Raw genomic sequence first — 22,110 nt, 5'->3', positions numbered from 1 at the left:
GATTCAAAATTTAAGTGCCTAACACAGTCACAGTAAAAATTAATCTTTTGCTCCTGGTTTTTTTTGCCTAAATTTGTATAATTTTAGCTCCTAGCCATTGGAACTGGTGGCACACTTGTTTGCTGGATGCTGCCATTTCACAGAAGAGGCATAAAATTCAGGTTTACTTCACCTCCTGGTTTCTCTTTGTTCAACTTAACAAACAGAACTGCTCCCATCCTCTCTCTTTACTTCCAGAGGGGTCTCTCCTGCTGGAAATGTGCTTCATTGGAGGCCAAGGCAAAGTCCTGGAGCGGAGGATGCTCTCATGAATCAGTGTGACACTTCCCCCCTTCTTACATATTCGGTTGTGCAGCTTCGGTTTTCATGTTGAGTCTCTTCTTTTAGTGGTTGAATTAATCTTCCCAACATCGACACAAAATTAGCAACAGTCTGTTACTAGCATGGCTTGAATTTGTTTCCCCAGGAAATAATACAAGTGACCTTATTTTATCTTAGGGATGGTGAATAAGCACATCAAGTCCCAGAAACTATTGGGGGACAAACTGGAGAGCTGAGACTCCCAGCAGCTCTGTAAGCATGAAGGAGTCAGTTTGGCAATGTGGGATAACGACTGTAGTTAGATCTTGATTATGCTAAAGTGGCCAGGAGTGAAATAATTAAAATATGGATATTTGCTTTCTCCTGAGTTTCCAAGTTAACAACCCATTCTGCCAAGCACGGCTACTTCATGTGTCAAGGATCTTGGATGCTTCAGACATGGAAAGTCTCAACAATATTAATCTCTTTTATTCTCGAGTCACAGGAATAGTCTGAAAACAATTAAAATAAATTTAAATTCTTGAACTCCATTTGTTTGCTGGTTCTGTGAGTGCGCACACGCAGCACCGTCAGGGTGAAGCCTGTGTTCACATCTCTTCTGCTCGCTGCCCAGCGGCACGGCACCGGGGGAAGCAGGTGTCAGAACACACTGCAGCGAGGTACCTGGGGGGTGGGTCACTGCTCCCCAGGACCAGGCTCGGATGTGACATCCCCCCAGCACAGCAGCGGGGAGCTACCCCCCCCACAAATCATGCGTGTGCTGCCGCTCGGTCAAAGGGGCTCTTGTCCTGCCTGGCCAAAATTTATGGGTGCGAGGGCTGATAATTGATGGCTCTGAAAGATGCATTGTAGGCTGTTCTGTGGCGGGCAAAGGAGGCGTGTTAATGGGGTATTGTATGGCCCGCTGTGATCCTCGGACGCTTTGTCAGTCGTGAAAAGTTAGCAAGGAGAAGCCTTGTTCCTCCGGCGCTGCCTCCCTCTGATTTACTGCCGCTCTCCTTCGCTTCGGAAGTGCCGCGACATTCCCCAGTAAATAGGGATGTATGAACAATTTTCCCTCCCTCCTTTTCCTCCTCTTATCCGCTCTTCCCAAATATGTAAACTCTGAGAAAGCTTTATTCTTCTTCAATGATCATTCAATTGTCTCCAGACTGTATCTTTTGGTAAATTTATTGCTGGCTATTTAAAAAAAACCTCAAATGCATTTTGCATATTAACACGTAACTCTTGTTCCTGTCTGCTCAGTTTGGAAATGGTTGGATTGCTTTTATAAAGAAAAAAATGGCTAATAAAATTGGCCTCAGCACCGTTGCTTTGCAATTCTTATGAACAGTAAAGTGCTACTTACAGTCATTGATGTTAAAAGCTATTTCTAAATTATGGTGCCATTTATTATCTCTAGTGTCCAAAGTAAGTTTAAATGATGCTTATAATTCATGTTTTACCAAATTTCCTTTTCCCCCCGAGGATACCTCTGATTAACTTATGCACATTTAAGCGCTTTTTAAATTCTTCTTTTATTGCCATTATGCTCTGAAAATCTCAGCAATTCTCAAAAATGGGTAATAAACTTGAGATAAAATGCTGCAGTTTTAGATCAATGCTGACATATCACTGTGGTGATTTCTTCAGAGCTAAAGTGATAATGCTTCATATTTACAGAATATATACTACGTTATTACTACAGTATTACCATTTTGTTCTAAGATGAAATGAGTAATTTACCAATTTATTAAACAGTTACATTTAAGTATTGCTTAGGACATTACCACACCAATCTGTTTACTTAGCTTGAAGAGTTACCATTAAGAAACCCTGTTTATTTAGGTAAAATTTGTAATGATTGTGCCCTCCATTAAGAAACTTATTTTTCTGCAAGCCTAATTGCCTGGAAATGAGTTTCTCCTTATTTACTATGGTGCATTCTGCTAAGCCAGCTAAAAACGTCACCCTCACAAGAAGTGCTGGAGAAATTAATAATACATATATGGAACAGTTTTAATTAGTATAATACCAAATGTTAATAAAAGATTTATGATCCAGTTACAATTTTTAACGATCACAACAGGAAAAGGTCTGAAGTGTGGCGGCGGTGATCCGTTAAAAATAAACAAATGCTGCCAAAGTCTCCAAATTGAGGATAGAGATTTTTTTCCTGCTCCTGTCCTTACATGAGTCCTGGCTTGATGATCTGTAAGGTCAGGCTCTGACCCTATGCAAGCGAGAGTAAATCAAGAATGGCAAGAGGATAGCCGTGGGGGTTTATGCTGGTATGGTGGGAGAGGATGCAGAAGCCCCTCGCAGTGGAAGAGGATGAATTTAATTCAGTTGGTGCCACTGGGGTGTGCGCAGGCAGCTCCTGCCTGGGAGACACAAACCACAGCTGGCCCAAGGTGGGTCTAGCAGGAGCTTCAGCATGGCTGGCACAACCTTTTAGTCCCTAGTTCTAGGACAAAACTCCGTGTTTTGAGTAGCTCAGAAGGCCAACAGTGGAGGACGGAGACAGAACCAGCTTGGCTCCAGCCAAAGGTACAAGTAATAAGTAGTAGCTGAATTTCCAGATGTTAATTCCTCTAGAGGAGCATGTCAAATAGTATCTCAAGTCACAACTATCTCAGGTTCACCTTGCAGCCTCGTGTAGCACAGGGACAGTCTCTGCCGGGGGCTGAGCCTGTAGCCAACCACAAGTGAAGATGGACGAGTCCTTGTGGAGTTGGGCTGGTTGCTGTTGGTCAGGGAAGGCACTGAACTGTCTGTCTCAGATAGAAGTCTTCTAATGTTGGAATGAGGTTTTTAAGCGAGCAACTCTCTGTAGCTGCATGGGCAGTGTGGCAGGGAAGGAGGTGTGCTGGGTGACATCGAGGGACACCAGTCACTGCCAAGACCCGCTCTGAGTGTCTTTAGTCAGATGAGATGAATTAAGATCCTGTCCTAAGCTCCTTGGAATGTAGCTGGCCAGGAGTCTCACTGGGGTCTTCAAGATGAAACCCTTAAGTGTGGTGTTGGACACATGATCTTTAAGAGTCGGAGCTCAAGCCATTTTCAGTGCTGTTAGAGAAGGCTGAACTGTGACCCACTTCCCAGTGCTGTTTCTTTAGACCAGTATCGCTCTGTGTCCGACTCATTCGATCCCAGAGGGTAGGTCATGAGTAAGAAAAAGCGCTAAATATTCTGCTCCACTCGGAAGTGCCATCGTTCTTGGAAGTGTTAGCAGAAATGCATATTGCTTGCTTGGATTTGGGGGATTTTGGGGCAGGAAGAAGTGCTGTGATCTTTATTTTTTTCTTAGATGCTGCCTGGATTTGGCTCCCAGCAGTACTGACAGGAGTGGGCTTCTCTCTTCTGCCACGATTTGGGGATACTCAAAGCAAATATCAGAAGCCAGACTTGTCCTTCATCCCATCAAGGTGCTCAAATTCAGACTGCACATGTGGGCTCTCACTCCCTGCGTTGGTCCATCAAGAGCAAGGTGACATGGCACTGCACCGTGCAAAGGTAACTGGTTATCCGCGGTGTGTGCCCAAGGAGGAGCCAGGAGTGTGACTCTGAGTCAGGGGCAGCAGGTGCGGAGCAGAGCTGGGAATGAGCTTTCCCAGTGGGTTTGCTCCAGCCAAAGGCCTGCCACTGTAGGACGAATATGTAGGATATGTGTAGAATGAACATCTTTCTGGCGGGGCTGGGCTTCTTCACTGCATTGGGTCAGTACCCCAGAACAAATAACTGGTGGAAAAGTTTCTGTTCATAATAAAAATGCATGTCCCATGCCTGTCACAACCTATACATTTTGCTGCAGTGAAGGGGTTGAGCTCTATTAAATCAGGAGCACCGTGTCATTCCCTTTGGCTCGGGTACCAGGCTACGCACAGCTTGGGAAGGTGCTAGTTGCAGAAGCATGGGGGTAGCGTGGGCTGTGAACTCCTCTTGTTCTTCAGTGGTAAAACCCTTCCTTGCTCGGGGTGCAAAGCCCTTCATCTTGAGATTCAGGATGCTGACATGGACGTACACACTGTGCTGGGGCCTGTTTCTTTTTTTTTTTAAATTCCTCTTAGGAAGCTATCTATGAAAAATCTGAACCAGAGTCTCAAACTGAGCCTCTGGATGCCGCCTGCCCAGCACCCTGCCCAGGGAGGTACTTGCTCTGCTCTGGAGAACAAATGAATGTCAGAGATTTACTGAATTGTCTGGGAAATGTGGAGATTTTATTCATTCCTAAACTTCATAATGTGACTTTCCTTATTTGTTCTTTCCAAGGCCAGAAAAGGAAACACCATATTTGTTCTTGCTAATGTAGCAATATTGATTAAGTCATAAAGCACATATAAATACATATTGACTCATATTACATTAAAGTATCTATCACTTACTACTTGTTCCTCAATAATACTATAGTTATGTAAAAAAATGCATTAAAATTGGCATTACCTCAAGGAAGGTAGGATCTGCCATCATTATTAATATTAGGTTTTGGCAAATAAAAGCTTTAAAAAGGATGCAAGTGTTAAAAATGGAAAACCACCTCCCTTCTTCCCCAACAGTGACCAGACATTTCTGGCTGTACCAGTCATTCAGGCACAGGTGCTGACCTCTGCTTATTGGGTCAGTACCTTAGTTCTGTCGGAAAACTTCGTTGTGGGTGATGTCCTGACTCGTTGCACAGGAGGATGGATATCTCTTCAGCATCAGCACATGTCCTGCAGAGCTGGGGGGTTGTCTCTGGCCACGGCTGGAGGGAGAACACAGCTTTGTGCTTAGCTGGGTCTTGAAGCAAAGTGAGCAGCTGCCTGACTACAGTTGTGTCTGCATCTTGGCTGCTCCTGCCAAACTGATGTTTTAAGCCTAAAATCAAGATCCTCACAAATTCCCACAATTCTGGAGGTTCCTCACACTTCCAGGCACCCAGCTTTCTGGCTCCAGAGTCCCTCAGGTGCCAAGATTTTGCATGTTGTCACAGATAACTGCGCTCTGGTTGTGCACTGCCCCAGTGGCAGCCATTCACAGCGGCAGTCATGGGTGGTAGGGTGGCCCCTGGTGTGGGATCTGGCAGGTTCTCAGTGCCCATGTCCAAAAAAGCTGACACAGGTTGGGTGGGTGCAGAGCAGGGACTTCCCGTATTCACCAGATTAAGGTACTGGCTCTATAAATCAACGAGTGGCTAGGGCATCCTTCAGAAAACAGGGTCAAATTTCTGTTGTAATTTGAGCAGAAGAGGGACTTCAGTCTGGGTCTTCGGCATCCTAAGGACAACATCACTTCTCTGTGTTTTGAGTGAGAAAAGACTCATGTAGTTTACAAACCCGAGAGCAGGAAGAGCAGCCACAGTCCTCACTCCTGGTAGGAGCAGACTCCTCTCTCCAGTGAGGACCTGAGCGCTTTGGTGCTTTCTGCTGCTGCTTTTTCCTCTTGGGCAGCTTCTGGCTTGTTATACTGGATTTTGTCTCCTGGTCTTAGAAGCTGAGCTTTCTCCCCAAATATAACCCGTGAGAGAAACACATGAGGTGTCAGGACAGCCAGCCCATAAATCTTGCCTTATGGGGCTCAAGGAGGTTGTGATTGCTGCAGAAATGATGCTCAGTCCATGCACTCGAAGCCACTGAGTGTGGTGAGAAGGGGGACATGCAGGTAGAAACCATCCAGCTGGTGGATAGCAGTGGGAAGGTAAACCTTAGTTCTAGGAATATAAATAGGGTAGAAATTACACGACGGGTGCTTATCTTCTTGCTGATGAAAGTTAAGCATCTTTGGACTTCGGGGCTGGCCAAGTCGACTCTGGTGAACACACTAGAACTGGCAAGAAATTGAGTGTACCCGATCTCCAGAAATGCTCAGGAGTTTCTGTGGCTGCACAGGAGGAGTAACTCAGCCATGGCAAGGGGGCGAGTGAAAAGTGTGCGGGATGGGCTGTGCTGCCTTGCTTCTTCTGTTGTACAAAGACTCCAAGACCTGGAATTGTGGTGCAAGTTGATTATGCAGAGATTTGAGGATTTCTGTTAGGTTTAATAAACTTGGTCCTTATTAGGATTCGCCACTGCTTCACACAACCTGGAAGATTGCGTGCATGTGTGCTGCCTTCTTACGTACAGTACTAAATTAACAAAACCAGAAGAGGAATTTTTTTAATACTCAAATTTATCTTTTGCAGAATGTGTTTATCCTTTTCCTTCCATGGAAAAAATCTAGCAAAATACTGTCCACATGGCTATTTTATGCTTCTGCTTGTCTTTTCTTCTCTTTATAATTAGCCTAATGTGATATCTGATCCCTGCTCTTTTTAGTGTTTGTGTGCCAGTCTGACAGCAGTAGCGCTGTTATTTCTTAGATAAGCTAATCACTTCTTAATGACTGGACAAGGTATCTTTATTTAACTGCATAAAGAGATTTAACTTTTCCCGTTAAGATATGACCGCTGGTTTGTGTTTTGTTAATGACATGTAACATTGGTGTGAGACTCAGGTGGTACACACGTGTTAAAGTGGGCTTGGGCGGCTGTGAATGGGGCGGAGAGAGGAGGAACTTCTTCGCTATTAATCAGAATTTATTAAGAAAGCCCTCCTGTGAGCCCGGCTAGCTCCTGCTGCTTCACTGCCTGGTGTGTGGCCATGGAGCTGGTGCTGCAAAATCAGAGGTGGGTTTAAGTCCCACCACCTCCCTTGTGCTTGTTGTTGAGCACATACAGAAGTGCTTACTTGTAAGCTCATTTTAAGTGATTGCTGTAAGATTATTGTAAGGGCTTATCTATAAGATAAACACATCCCTAAAATGTGCAAGCACAAGGAGCAGTGCTCAGTTAGATCCATATGTGAGCAGTGCACATACAGGTCCACAATTCCTCTTCCACCTGCTGTTTCCCCCTTTACTCTCAGGATATGAAGTGGTAGGTGGATAAGATGTGCAGAGCTCTGTCTGCAGCGTGCAGTCTCCCATGCTCACAGCAGATCCCCGTCTGACCTGGAGCTGGCTGAGGCACCTGCAGCAGTGGGGGCACAAGAAAGTCCAAGCACCAAACTTCACTGGGCAAGGGGGGAGCCATTGTCCCCGCCAGCATGGTGCTCGCAGGGAGTGGGTCTGTCTGCTCCAGGCTGGTGTAAGCTGCTGGTAGCAGGGTTGGGCCCAAGACAGCTGAAATTGAAAGCTCAACCCTCTGTGCCCTAACATAAAGGACCAGACACAGAATGGACTGGTCACCCTGTTGTGCAAAAATGTGCTTTCTGGGAAAGGTTTTCTCTGTGTAAAAATGAAAGAGGAGAATGAGGCCAGTGAGACTAAATCAGAGCATTTATCTGAGCTCCGAGAGGTTACTGGAGATTTGGGTGGGAACAAAGCTCTCAGGACCTCTGAGCTCAGAGTGTGTGATACCTCCTGCTCTAAATCCATGAGCCTGCAGACCTCAAGAGGAACTGGCATTTGAACTGGTTTTATCTATCACCACCCTGTGCTCACGTGCTTTCAAGTTCTGGATGCAGGCACAAGCTCACTGTGGTGCTTTGAGGTTTGCTTTCTCTAGCATCACTTAGACTAAAGTTTTTTGGAAGGAAGCAGAAATGCGAGATGCTTCCAGCCCCGAGCCCACAGCTGCCGGCGCCTTCCTGGGCCGGGTCCTCTTCTGGGGCAGGAGGGCGAGCACTCAGATGGAAAGCCAGGCCCTTTAAAGCATCTGAAATTGTTCTGCCAAAAAACTGAAGGCAGAAAAAAATCCTTTGCTTTCTTTTTTTGAAAGTTTTGTCCCTAACATTTATGAGTATCTTAAAGTGTTAGTTTGGCAGAGAATCTGTATTCCTGCCTGACAAGAAAAGGGCCAGTCCAGTCCTTGGGGTTTTAATTTTACTGGCTGACTCTAATGTCAGTCTTATCAATGATATCTTTTCTTTCCCAGTAGCATGTTCTAATAAGAAACTAAATCACAAAGACAAAAAGCTTCTGGCATCTCCATTTTGTTGGCTCCTACCTCCATCTATGGCATGTTTACAAGAAAACATTTATCGCTGGAGCACTTGGCTGCAATAAGGAAAGAGCTGATAGCAACATCTTTTAAGCGGGGTGCTCCCCGCTCAGCGGGCGGGCTGGAGTGCCCTCTGCTGTGCTGCACAGCCCCAGCTCCTTGGGACCAAATCCGGACCAGCGCTAAACACCAGCCCCCCGAGCTGCCTGCCTCCGTGCCAGGCTTTTGGCAAGGAGAAGCAGCTCGGTGAATTGCTTTGGAGGAGTGAGGGCTCGGCTGGCTGTAAATATGCAAGTGGGTTGTGGAAGTATGGAACAGAAATGAGTCTTCTTGGTAGGATTTGTGAGTGTTTCTCACCCAGAGCAGCACGGATGGCAGAGTCAGCTGAGCGTGAGCAATGGAAAATACAGTGCATTTCAGAAATGCAAACTTAGATTGTGGCTGATCCCTACTGAGGGCAAATGTATACAGCAGCAAAGGGGAAAAAACCCATCTGCTAGTGCTGTGTACCTTAAAGAGCCAAACCAAGCCCTACATAATGGGGTATTTTACAGTGTTTTCATGCTGCACTGTTGCGGCCCTGCAGCGAAGCTGTGAGCAAGGCTGGGGCAGTGCTGCCAGCCCTTGTCAAACCCGTCCGAGTCCCCTCGATTGCCTGGATGTCAGAAGTGTTAATACCCTCTTTTGCAGACTGGAGAATGGGGGTAGCAAGAGGTCAAGTGGCTTCATTAGGCCCCAGAGGATTTCACTGTTGGAGCTGAAAGCCGGAGCGTGGCGTGGCGGGAAGCGCTTTGTCCTGCGTTCAGGGCTTCAAAGGCCTGTCCATTGTAAATCCCCACATGCTTTGATCTCGCACTTAAACTTGCAGTTAACTTTGTCCCTTGCAATTTTCGCTGCTGGTGCAGCAAGTGCTGACATTTTCTGAAAGGGGTCAGCAGGCTGGCAGGGTGCCTTCTACCTCCCTCATCGTGGGGGGTCTCTGCTGAGGGAAACGCTCCTGGTCCTGGTGGGATTCGGTGCCTCCCAAATCCCTCAGGGAAGGGAGCAGCAAGAGGCATCTCTGGGCAATTCTGGCATCAACTGCAACAGTAATAACAGTTAGCAATTATGCAGAGTTATATGCCTTTGGTGCCTATTACAGGCATCAACGAGGAGTTCTGTTTCTGTTTTCTACTTGTAGCTTGGCCTGATGCTTGCATTTTAATAGCAGGTGCTCTAAGATAATTAGAGCCACTGCAGATAATACCTTGGGTGATTTGCTGCTGCCTGCAGTGTGGCATGGCCTGTCAACCTTCCTGGCCCTCCAGTATGTATTTTGTGTGTAGCGTGTATTTTGGAGGGGAAAGAATGGGAAACAGATTCTGCTGCCCGCAGCAGAGTTGTCCTGGGATCCATCTCCAGTTGATGGGACCAGGACGGGGTGGCAGGTACCCACCCCTCCAGAGCTGTGGGGTCCATGGAGATCTCTGCTACTGTCTCCTTACCTGGTGTACTCGCTGGAGTTGGAGCTGCTAGAAGCAAACTTGGAAATGATGGCTGGGAGGCTGTAAAGGCTCCCGCCAGGCTCTGCGGATCCACAGCGCTCCCTCCTCGCCGGCGCCGGGGAGCAAACGCGCTTTTACTGAGGAGATGAAATGCAGATCTGTGCTCCAGCTTCTCCTCCGTTCCTCCAATTCCCCTAGAAAAGAAAAAATGGTTAATGTAATATTACATCAGATTGGACTCCAAGGAGCAGAAAGCCAATTTTGGGGGAATGTGAGCCAACCTACATTTAACTGGGATGCTGATATTTACTGTTGCAGTGATCTGGGCCCATAGCATGGGTGAAGTCGCTGGCTGGGGATTCAAAGTCCAATTAGGCAGTGTTAATAGAGGAGGCAGCGATGCTTCATTGAGAGAAATTACTAAAATTGTACTTTTAGGACAGTCAATTAGCTGTGTTTTGACAAAGCAACAAAAAGATGAAACTGAAGCCCTTGAAAAAAGAATGAGAGAATTCAGAGGGAACATGTCTGTTTGGGGAATCCTAATATTTTTTGTTGAAATCATTAAGTGAAATTAAATACTATTTTAAACCAAAGGGATAGAATATCTAATTAAGATAGAAAAAAGGTTTGGGGAAGGGTATTGTTGAGGGGATTAGAGAAATGGTTTACAATTCATGTTGACTGAGGCGGGGCCCCCTGAATATATTAGGTATATTAGTAACGGGGATGGGAAAAATCTCTCGACAAGCTCAAAGTTTAGGGAGGGTTTCTTTAGGGTGACTTCAAGGCTTCCGGACTCCAGAGTGAAATGAGGGAAGGAAGCCAGAGAAATCAGGGGGACTGAGGACAAGGCGGGTTTTCGGAGCCGCGCCAGGGCTTCCACGCTGCGGTGTGGTGCCGGTGCTGGTGCGGGAGCTGCTCCAGCAGAAAAGGGGCTGCAGGGCTGGCACAGCCCTGGGATGGCCAAGCAGCAAAGGGGAGGAGGATCTGGGGAGTCCAGGGCAAACTGGATGGTGGGAGAAGGGGAAGTCGGTGGGGTAGTGCAGGCAGGGGACCTTGTGTGGTACACCCTGTGTCCCTGGTAGCTGTGGATGCTGCAGGAGCCCATCCCCGAGCCCTGGCTGAGCTGCTGGCAGAGTTCCCCTGGACAACGTGTGGTGGGATGCTTGCATGCCTTCATTTGCTCACTGTTCATCTGGTTGTATTTCATCTAAGACCCACACCTCTGCTTTATTTCCAATAGACTGGTGTGTTCCTCCAGGACTGAGGACAGGGTGATGGGCTGGAGGTCCTTTCTGGCCATTTCTGTGGTGGTTTGTGAGACCCTTCTCACCATCAACCCTTCGGCAAAGCCCCAGCACATGGAGAGGGCTGACCCTTCCCTCAGGAGGGCACAGGCTGGCTGAGAAGGGCAGAAGGTTTCTCTGGTGATTTCTCTGTAACTTGGGATGATTTTCCCATGTTTGCTTTGAGTGCTCTAGAGGCTGCCACTCTTAACACACAGCTCCAGTAAAACTCTTCTGCCTACAGACCTCTCCTAAAGAACTCCGGTTTTGACCGATATCATCATATTGTTTAATTCATTTGATATACAGAGACAGTTAGTGAAATATGCATGCTATACTAGATTAAAGAGAAATGTAACTTCAATTGGTATCTGATGTGCACTTTGCAATAACTGCTATTAGTTGTCTATAAAACTCCTAGACATCATTTGATTTTATTACCATTATATTATTTTACTTGGGAACATATAGAAGGAGTGGTGATTGCAGGTCTTCAAGTGCTTACTGGGAAATATTTAACACAGAATGTTTTATTTATTAGCATAAAGAGACACAATGGATTGTTGGTGATTAAAGTGATGATACTGCTGCCATACTTGTCAAAAATATAGACCTAATTCAATAGAAAGGCGACAGTCAGTCTCCATGTTGATCTATGCTGAAGCAAACTGCCTCTGAAAGCAGTACAAAGCCTGAATTGGCCTCTTAATTTTATGCTCTAGGGCATAGTATAAAAAAGGGAATTCTTTCTAAGTGCCTGTAATTGCATGTTACCAGAACCTAAAATATAAGCCAAAATTTTGAAATTATAAGTGTTAAGCTTTCCATTTCAATTCCTTCCCCTCCTCCTCCTCCAAAAAAAAAATAATCAAAAGAGAGCTTTAAAATGCCTCTCTATCCCACATCATTAATAAAATATACAGCATACTTAGCCTTTAATTGCAAATGTACATTTTGAATGAAAGTACTTTTTTAAAAAATAAATAATTTTTCTTCTCTCTCAGCCATCCAGCGCCGGAGCCGGGGACCCGCTCGCCCCAGCCGGACGTGTCACCCTCCATTTTGAAGTGGTGCGTTTCAAACAGCAGCAATCTCCTGCATGTTTTAGGTCTGCTTGTATGGGCTGGGGTATTGTTTGCCTCACTTAGACGGGTAAGGCTTTGAATTAGCTAAGTCGTGCAGGTCAGATGGGCCTGGCTAAGTGCTGTGTATCAAGAGGAGGGAGGAAGCCCAGCAGCCCCCCAGTTGGGTTTGGGGGCTGGCAGGGCAGTGCAGGGGCAGGCTCTGCCCAGCCTGGCAAGGCTGATGCTAGAGGTTGGGCCAGCACAGTGACGCCAGGGAGGTTTGTCAGCAAGTCCAAGCGGTTCAGGTGGAGCAGCTTTGCAGTGGCAGCCCAAAGTGGGAAGGGCTTGTGTCCTTCCTTTGCCCTGTGCTGAAATGGGATTCGTTTTGCACAGACACACCACAGCATCTGCCTTGATAAAAGTCAAATATCTGCCCCCCCCCCCCCCCGGCCTTGCATGGATCTGTGTTTACAACTTCACTCTTTTGAGCAGACAGCAGGAAAAAAAATATAAGATTAACCATTTTGTATGCTTGATGGTTTCATTGGACAGGCAATAAATCAATACAATTGAATTGGAGAAGATAGTGTTCAAATGCTATTATCTGTCTCTCTGTTATTGAGCTGGGATCCTCGGACTGACTTACTGAGATCCCTCCACCTCCATGATTCCCTTCCCCAGGAAACCTGCGGGGTTCAACCTGCTCCAGGGCTCACCCAAACCCACTGGGCAGTCCTGCACTTTGCTGCAGATTTCATCCTTTTTGGGTTTGTTACCCCAGACACATCCCTTCTGGATTTGCTGATACATGGTTAGGTTGTTAAGAGTGCGAGCAGGAAATCATCTTAAATGCTAACTCTGGTGAAAGATACTGTGCTCATATCCACAGAGGAGAAATCTGTCTGCAGAGCCGAGGGTGGCAATGCCACCTGCCCCAAGGGAGAGTTTCCAGGGCTGGAAGCAGGGGCTTTAGAGATCTAATCTGGTCCTACGCATATTTGTTTTGGCCTTCTAGCGGCGAGTTTGCCAGCGAAGGTCACGCTGCCGCAGTCCATGCAATTGTGGGCATTTGTTTATTCAGGGCTGCCTGGAGAGTACAGGGATTTTACCCAAAGGAATCTCCTGGTGCTCCCTGCCTGATTTGGGTGCCTGTATTTCCATAGCTTTCCAGGGAAGATGATAGCACTGTGAAGTTTGGTTTTTTGCAGAAAAGTAGAGTTGTCTGTAACAGCTTAAGATACCCAAAAGGCCAGATTTAATGTTGATTAAATGGATCTGACTCCAGCAAAGTTGCTGTTAAATTATACCTTCATAAATTAAAGGTTAGTCAACCCAAAAGTTAAACACTGCAAGGACTGATGCTGATTGCAAGTCTTTAAAGATGTTTTGCTAGCAAAATATTCTGTTTCTCTAACACAATTTCAATATTTTAAGGTCATACCGTGGTGGCATAAAGGTTAAAAATTCTTTGTTTACGGGTGAAATCCCTACTCCTCCTGCTATCCTAGATCTTTTCCCGGACCCAACAATTTGATAAATTTTCCCTTCGACATATGTAATTTCAGAGTGCCCTCTGGTGTACAGACATCTTCAATGCAGCGCCCTCGCTCATGCGTCCTCCTCTGACAAATCCACCTGCTTCTAACACTTGGCATTTGTTTATCCTTGTTGCTTCACGTTTCCTACGAGGGAGCATCAGACCCAAATGCGAGTCCCTGTCCTGTAATGCACTGACATGACCTTAGCTTGAGTACCCTGAGAGCTCCCAGACTTTGCATTAGTTAATGAAAGGTTCTGCTTATCTGATGGCAAAATCAGAGCCCAAAACTGTGATGAAGATGGTTTAATGTTGCCACTGATGTGAAAAATACTTGGAGTGTGGGGCCTTAGTTGAGTCTAAGAGAAGCAGCTTCTCTCAGCAGTGACACCCCTCTCGGTGTGGTGCCACTGAAGGCGGTGAGCCTCGCTGCACAGATGTGGCTGCAGAACTAATCTGTGTTTTCCAATGTATTAACAAGAAACAAGTGAGCCAAAATAATCCTTGCTCTAGCTCCAGTGGATTTAACATACCTAGATGATGATGTTCTTACACTGACTAATGACATTTATATCAGCTGAGAATCCAATCCCTTTTTTCATTACATGGAGTGACTTTTAAAATATCTATTAGTTTTGGAAACAACTCTACAGAATGCTGTGTCTTGTAAAACCAGTGGAGCCTCTGTGAACCAGAGGCTACACACCCTTTAGCACTATATGGAGGAGCAGGTGTGCTATGGGATGGTGCTAGGAGGACCAGTGGAGGTACTGTGGCTCTGCAGGGACCTTGGATGCTGGCAGCAGGTGACAATAAAAGCACACCAGGTCTAACAGTCTGAGACCCCCTCTGTTGACCTTTGCTTCCCTATGGGCAACATATACATTGTGGGTTTGCACCTGATTGCAGCTGCTTCCATTTAGATTGGGTCTGATGCAACCTGTTGGTGGACACTGTTATGGCCGTGACAGAGCATGGAAGGACACCATCATGGACCTTATGGAGCTGATCCACCTGGCCTCCTGCTCAGATCCAGCATAGCCACGTGCCACTTGCTCTGAGGGATGCCCGGGCACACAGGAGGTGTCCCTGCCAGGTGGTAAGGTGTGTTTGCTAGCCAGGAACGTACAACAGTGATGAACCATCCTGCAAGTGAGTGCAACACAGTGACAGCACGTGGGCAATGCTAACTTTGGAAGTGCCAAGCGCTAACTGATCTGTCAACAGCTAGTTATTAAAGGTGTTCCTGGGACACAACTTCCCACCTCAAAACCCTGCTGGTGAAGAAGCCGGAGGGATTCTGGGCTCTTGCCGAGGTGACAGAAATGGCAGATGATAACTGTAGTGACTGACAAGTGCCGCTTTATAATTAAATGCTAAAAGGCACCACAACGAAGGCAAATGAAATTGATGAGTCCAACCTGGCAGCAGCAGGAAGCTGCTGAGATGTTGTCATGGTCCACTTGGTGGACTTGCAATGGTTTGTTTGCTACGATCTCGAAAGTGCAAAATTAAGATGACCAACACCAAAGGGGATAGAAGTAATCAAACAGTAAAACTGTATTGTGTTACCCGTGAAGCAGCATGCAATAGTTAGAGATGGGTGAAAGAAAGGAGAAAAGTAAAGTTTAGAGAGAGAAGGAAGAGAGGTTATAGCTACCACCACTCGTCCCAAGACGTCCTAACGGTCCTGGGTTCGGCTGATGCTGTGTCGTCAATTGTTGTGATCCTTGGTGGGGAAGCTTCAAATTTTCGTTGCCCAGAAGTCATCTTTTATGCTTAGTAACACACCCTACTCCTCCTCTGCCTCAGGGATGTCCGCGCTTCCCAGAATTCAATTATCATATCTCCGCCCTTCTTGAGCGGGGCCATCGCCATGTGCAGGGGGAGTGTCCGGGGCGTGGTCAGTCTCGGAGGCAGACAGCCTTCAACCGGGAGGTGAGTTTTGGTATTATCATGAAGCCAAGTTCGTCTAAAGTTCATGATTTCTTCATCGATGTTATGGCAACAGTTGCGATCCATCTTTTCTGACAGTGGCTATGCGGTTATCTCTAACAGCTCTGGCTGGGCCCAGGTACTGAACAATAGCCCAGCACTGCCTGTGCCACACAGGTCGGTGCTCAGGAGAACAGCTCAGCACTGCCTGTGCCACACAGTTCTGCATTCAGGAGCCTTTGCACCACATTCCACTCCAGGGATCAGCAACTGTGTTCCAAACAGACCGTTGTCAGGTACCTCACTGTCCGTGACCCTGATGACAGTGTTGAGACAATGCTGATTTCTGACCGACTCTTACAGATGTGTGCAGTGCATCTGGTTGTGTCAGACCAGGTAACATTTTTACTTAACAAAACAAGCAAAGATGCTGGCAAATAGGCAAAGAGTTCTGCAGCGACTTGTTAGAGATTTGCAAATAGAGAGCAAAGCCTGAAAAGTGCAGTACAAGACAGATGAGAACTCTTATTCTGAGGTTGCTGTCAGCACTCAGGTTCCCAAATTTGAGATTAAATTGAAGTATTGAAAAATCATCTATTTCTTCTTGAGGAAGCTGGAAATCCCCTTTCTTGTAAAGGAAGCTCTACATTCTTTTGAGAACTAACATCCTATAGGACCCTAACCACTGGTAAACCCATAACCTGCTTTTTGAAAGTCTGGATCACACAGACATGCCCCATTCATGTCCAGAGTTCCCAACTGGTATGGGAAATGCAAAGAATTAAACAGGAGGTCCACGTGCTTTTCCTTTGTGTCATCCAGGAATCGAGTTGGGTAACTTTGCTATTGTATGTAACTGCTCTGGGGATTAGTTTTCCCCACTATAGGATGAAGCCATGAGTTGAGCATCAAGATGATCATGTGAATATTTTGTCACTTTTCCATCTTGACCTGCTGCAAATTACCACCAGCAGTAAAACATAGAGTCTTCATCTGAAATCGTTCCACAGTGGAAGACTGTTCAGTTATGGCAGGGAGTCCTACATGCTTGTACTATCACCTGCATTGGAAAACTGTCAGAGGTGGCTATGCCTGGATGGAAATGGCCAGCCAAAATATCATAAACCTGTGCTGCTAGACCTGAAACCCTACTGCAATATGTGAACAGCCTCAAAACTGAACTTGATTATAGATCTGAGTCTTACAACCAGCACTGTGGTGTATGTATAGTGGGCTGGAGTCAAGCCTGGGTCAAAGGGCTCTTGAGCTGCAGGTCTGCCTGGAACATCTGGCATTAAACCTGGATTGAGAAGCCCCTCGCCTCCTCCCTGTTTGGATCCGACTGAATGCTCAGCCAGCCCTAGTGTCTGGCTGCCAACAGTGTCTGGAAGAAATGTATGACAGCAGTTTAAGATTACAGCGATGTTTTCCTCAGAATATCTGCCCAAGCAGTTCAAGGACTTCTTGAGCCAGAGAAGTGTGTTTTGCCTACTCCCCCTTGACTGATTTTTCTTTTCCCATGAGTGTCCAACGCAAAGTTCTGGTGTCCCCAGCATCCTGTGGCAGTGACTTCCACAGTTCTGCTACGTGTCGGGTGAGGATCTGCCCCCTCCTTTTTTTTTTTTTTAATTTAATCTGCCACTACAAGTTTCATTTTATGCCCTCTATTTCTCGTATTAGGAGAGACAGCAGACAGTTGTTTCTTGTTCTCCATGCTTCTTGTTATTGAATAGTCCTTTATTTTGTCTTTTTTCACAACAGGACTATTGCTACCTATAGTAGTCAAGATGTGGTTGTACCCTGCACTCATACACTGACCTAATGATATTTTCTGTTTCTCTCCCAGTGATTTCTAACATTCAATTTGATTTTTTGACCTTTGCAGTGCTTCAGACAGATCATAGAGCTGTGTATTACATCTCTAAAGTCACACTTGTGATCAGAGATCAGACCAGAGCCCATTGTTTCATCCATAAAATTTTCACAATAGTAGTTTGTAAATGTGACAAACGTTCATTTATTCAGTAAATATCTTTGTCTAAAACCTCTAGAAGTCTATAAGCATATAAGCATATCTCTATATATAAGCCCATAAGGTGAACTCAGGATGTTTTGTGTGCAGGAGCGAGTAAACCACCCTGGAATGCTGCTGCAATGCTAAAAACCTCATCCTGCTGCCGCAACTGGGCCAATATAACCCAGAATGCAGAAAGGTTTAATACTATTGCTTACATTATATAAGCTCAGTAAAGTCCAGGAAAGAAAATGATATATGGGGATGACTTTAAACATCCATCTTCTTCTTTTTCATGATTCTGATGTGGTTTATTTTGGAATACCTTTCCCGGGCTTGTCTCTACAAACTTGAGAGCTGTGATCTAGATCCTTGTGTGTAACCACATGGCTCCGGATTCCTGGTTTCTAAGAGTGCCCTCTAGCACAAGCTGGGAACATGGATAATAGAAGAGCTCACCACATGTGTCTCACATAGCATGACTTTCCTGGCCATGACCTTGATGCTGGAGGAGGTACTTGATGCATCAAAATTCCTTACCATGAGCAGCCAAAAACTTGGGGTTCTTTAATTTCCTTCCCTGCAGCATCCTCAGCCTTCAAGATGCTCTGATGAAGAGTCAAGGAACTGAGAGAATGCAGTAGTGAAGTAGTGAGGGTTGAAATTTGCACATTTCCTGGCTGAAAAAAATAGAGGCATGAAATGATACAGCCATCAACATGATGTTCTTCTGTCTTTATATCCAGCATGGGGTCCCTGCAGACTGTTGTGGAGAGGGTGAAATGCAGCAGTGCAGGAGCTGGGATGAGACAAAACACTGGCCTTTCCAGGCTTGTGTGAAGATCCTGCAGATTTTTATTTTTGTGGGTTTTTTGGCAGGGAGGGATGATGGGAGACAAACATAAGGGCTTGCTGGAGATGTGGCCTGTCTGCCTGTTGCTCTAAGTTGAGAGAGCAGAAGTAATGTTGGCCATGCTTTTGACTCTCTTGACATCAGCTATGTAGGCCAGTGGGATCTTGGGGACAAAACAGGACCTTTCACTGGTGTGCTTGAGGTCCTTGCAGAACATGTGAGCATGTCAAACACAGTAGAGAACCATGGGAAGGATAAAGGAGGATTATTTTCTTTCCCTGAACAGATTTCTTTTGAATGTGGTAACTGCGAGAGGTGCCCAGGAAGGCAGAAAATATTCTCACTGAGCCAAATGGGGTTTGGCAGACAGTTCAGTGATGTTTCTTGGCCTGCAAGTTAATTTGGATCATCCCATCCCAGCTCAGAGGTCTGTGACTGTGGCTGAGTGCCCTCAGCCTCCACCATGCAAGACCTTCTAGTAAGCAACCCTCTAGCAGGAGAGGTGTAGGTAGGCAGTCAGAGAGACCTCATCTGGGAGACCTGGAGGAATGTATGAAATGTGGGAGATAAGGCAGATAGGTATGTATTGGGGTCACTAGATGGTGCTGTTGATCTTTAAATGAGAACAGACAGCGCTCAGAAGAGGGAATGAACTTGTACCCAGAGCATCTGCCCAAAATTATTATTGACTAACAGCATCTTACATGCTTCCCAAACATCAAATGGACCTGCACTTCAGACTCTGACAGTGAAGCTATAGAGACAAAGGAGCACAACAAACACAGGAAAATCAGGAACTGGACAAGCCTGTGCTATGCCCCACCCCATGGCTTTAGCTCTGCCCTTCCCAGAGCCTGCAGGAACCATGGGGCATGGGGGAGAATATTTTAAAGCCTGTACTGCAGAAGAAGTAGATGTAAAAAGTGACCACCAGAAGAGGCTGCGTTTATGTGGAGTACCATCTATCCTCTTCCATCTTCATGGCCTTGGTCACCTCTAGGTGGCCGGCAGACCTCATGCACATTGGCAGTGATGCAGAACATCCTTCTGGATCAAGTTCATTGGACTTAACAAGTAGAGAAGTGCTGTGGGCTGGCAGCGGGTATAGTAGTAGTGCACAGCATCAAATGATATTCCAGGGAGACATCATTGTAGACAAGCTCATGGGGCAAGGTCATCTGGCGTTGCTGGAGCAGAGTAGCTGAAACGGTTATGTGTAGTCTGCCTCACCAGCTTTACACAGACGTGGCTTATGAAGCTCTTCAATGCCGTATATTTTCCTGAGACAACTCAGCCCCACCAACTCCAAACTTTTACTGCTCCTTTTACTGGGAGGTGGTCTCACCTCTGGGAGCAGCAGGGCACAGAAAGTTTCCAAGTATGTTTACTTTTAGGGCCAGTTTTTTCCAGGAGAAATTCCAGAAAACAGTGCAGGTGAAGAAGCAATCTTTGCCTAGGACACAACCTGGAGTCATAGTTCCCAGGGAGGAAACAGCATCTGGGAGTGCCGATAGGTTTGTGTGGCCAGGTTTTGGTAGCGGGAGCTACAGGGGTGGTTTCTGTGAGAAGCTGCTAGAAGCTTCCCCTAGTCTGATAAAGCCAAGGCCAGCCGGCTCCAAGACGGACCCGCTGCTGGCCAAGGCCAAGGCCATCAGTGACGGCGGTAGTGTCTCTGTGATAACACATTTAAGAACAGGAAAAAAAACCTGTGTGGCAGCAGTCAGAAGGGAGGAGTGAGAACATGTAAGAAAAACAACTCTGCAGACACCAGGGTCAGTGGAGGAGGGCAGGAGGTGCTCCAGGCACCGGAGCAGATTCCCCTGCAGCCCGTGGTGCAGTCCCTGGTGAGGCAGCTGTGCCTGCGCCCAGGGGGGTCACCGGAGGAGCAGGTGCCACCTGCAGCCCCGGGAAGAGCCCACGCCGGAGCAGGGGGATGCCCGAGGGAGGCTGTGACCCCGTGGGAAGCCCACGCTGGAGCAGGCTCCTGGCAGGGCCTGTGGCCCCGTGGGGAGAGGAGCCCACGCTGGACAGGTTTGCTGGCAGGACTGGTGACCCCATAGAAGGGACCCACGCAGGAGCAGTTCGTGAAGAGCTGCAACCTGTGGGAAGGACCCACATTGGAGAAGTTCATGGAGGACTGTCCCCCTGAGGAGGAGGGAGAGGCAGAAACAACAGGTGATGAACTGACCAAAACCCCCCATCCCCTGCACCACTGTGCTGCTTAGTGGGGAGGAGGTAGAGAAATGAGCAGCAAAATTGAGCCTGGGAAGAAGGGAGGGGTGTTTTTAAGATGTGGTTGTATCTCTCTACTGTGATGTGATTGGTAATAAATTAAATCAATTTTCCTGAGTTGAGTTTGTTTTGCCGTGACAGTAATGGCTGGGTGATCTCTCCCTGTCCTTCTTGACCCACGAGCCTTTCGTTACATTTTCTCTCCCCTGTCCAGCTGAGGAGGAGGGGAGTGATAGAGTAGCTTTGCTGGGCCCCTGGCTTCCAGCCAGGGTCAGCCCACCACATTGTTCTAAAATGTTGTCACAAAGCAGTCTATGTGCACAATATACAGAAGTTGTTAGAATTCAGTTTATCTGCTAATTATATCTTGTTTAAGGACCAGATACCCTCATTGGGTAAGGACTGCCCTGAATATTGACAAGGGCTTGTGAAAATGTTCAGGATACTATTTCCCCTTGAATTGTTTCTGGTACACAGTTTTTCCCTCTTTTCTTTAAAGGTATGGCTCTAACACATGTCCAGCATGAAGGCAGGCAAGTAGAGACAACTCATCCCTGCATCAGGTCATATAATTCAATGGGTCAAGCATCCTTACACCCTGTCATCTTTCCTCCCTCCCTACCCGAAATGTGGCCATGCTAACCCAGGTACTCCAACATGTAGCTCTCGTGACACTCAGAGCCCTGACCCTACTATGTATCCTGGTTTGTGACCTGTTGATATGGCCCAAGTCACCACAAAAATCCAACTGTTTACTTTTGCAAACACTTGGCTGAGATCCAGGCTAGTACCATTCATTTGGGCATTAGTAGAACCATATCTGAACCTCAGCTTCATGCAAAAAAGACCAGTGTACAGTTTTGATTTATTTTTTTTAAGGGACCTATATTCAGGTACATGTTGTATTATTTCCAAATTAGAACTAATTATCCCATACTCAGGGCTTGATCATTCATACCAAATGTTTGGATCCTGTGTCTGTTGGTACAGCTTTTAGAGTATTTAAGGGGAAAAAAAAAAAAGGAAGAAAAAAAAGAGAGAAACTTCAGGCTATCTCAAGTTTTGCTGTTGTGATGCTAACACCTAGTATAATCTAGCTGTGTAATTTTATTTCTTATCATCAATGTGATACCTGAGTGCCTTCCTTGTGGACATCCTGGCTTGTCTGTCATTCCTCCCTTTTAGGGATGAATGTGTGAAATCGGGGCCTAACATGAGAAGGATCCCATTAAAGTTATATGCAAGAATATAGAAGAGGTGGAGCAGCAGCATCATGTGCTGTCACAAGCATATAGACCAGGTTGTCAGCCTCCCTTGGCTCCCCTTCCAGTGTGCAGCTTTCTCCAGTGATGAAGGATCTCTTGATGCAGATCTTCATGCAGCTCTGCATAAATCCTGTGTTATAGACAACGGTGAGGATGGAACAGACAGTATGTTAAAGAAAG

Source organism: Athene noctua, chromosome 12, assembly GCF_965140245.1.
Source record: "Athene noctua chromosome 12, bAthNoc1.hap1.1, whole genome shotgun sequence".
NCBI lineage: Eukaryota > Metazoa > Chordata > Aves > Strigiformes > Strigidae > Athene > Athene noctua.
This window is presented reverse-complemented; position numbering follows the sequence as displayed.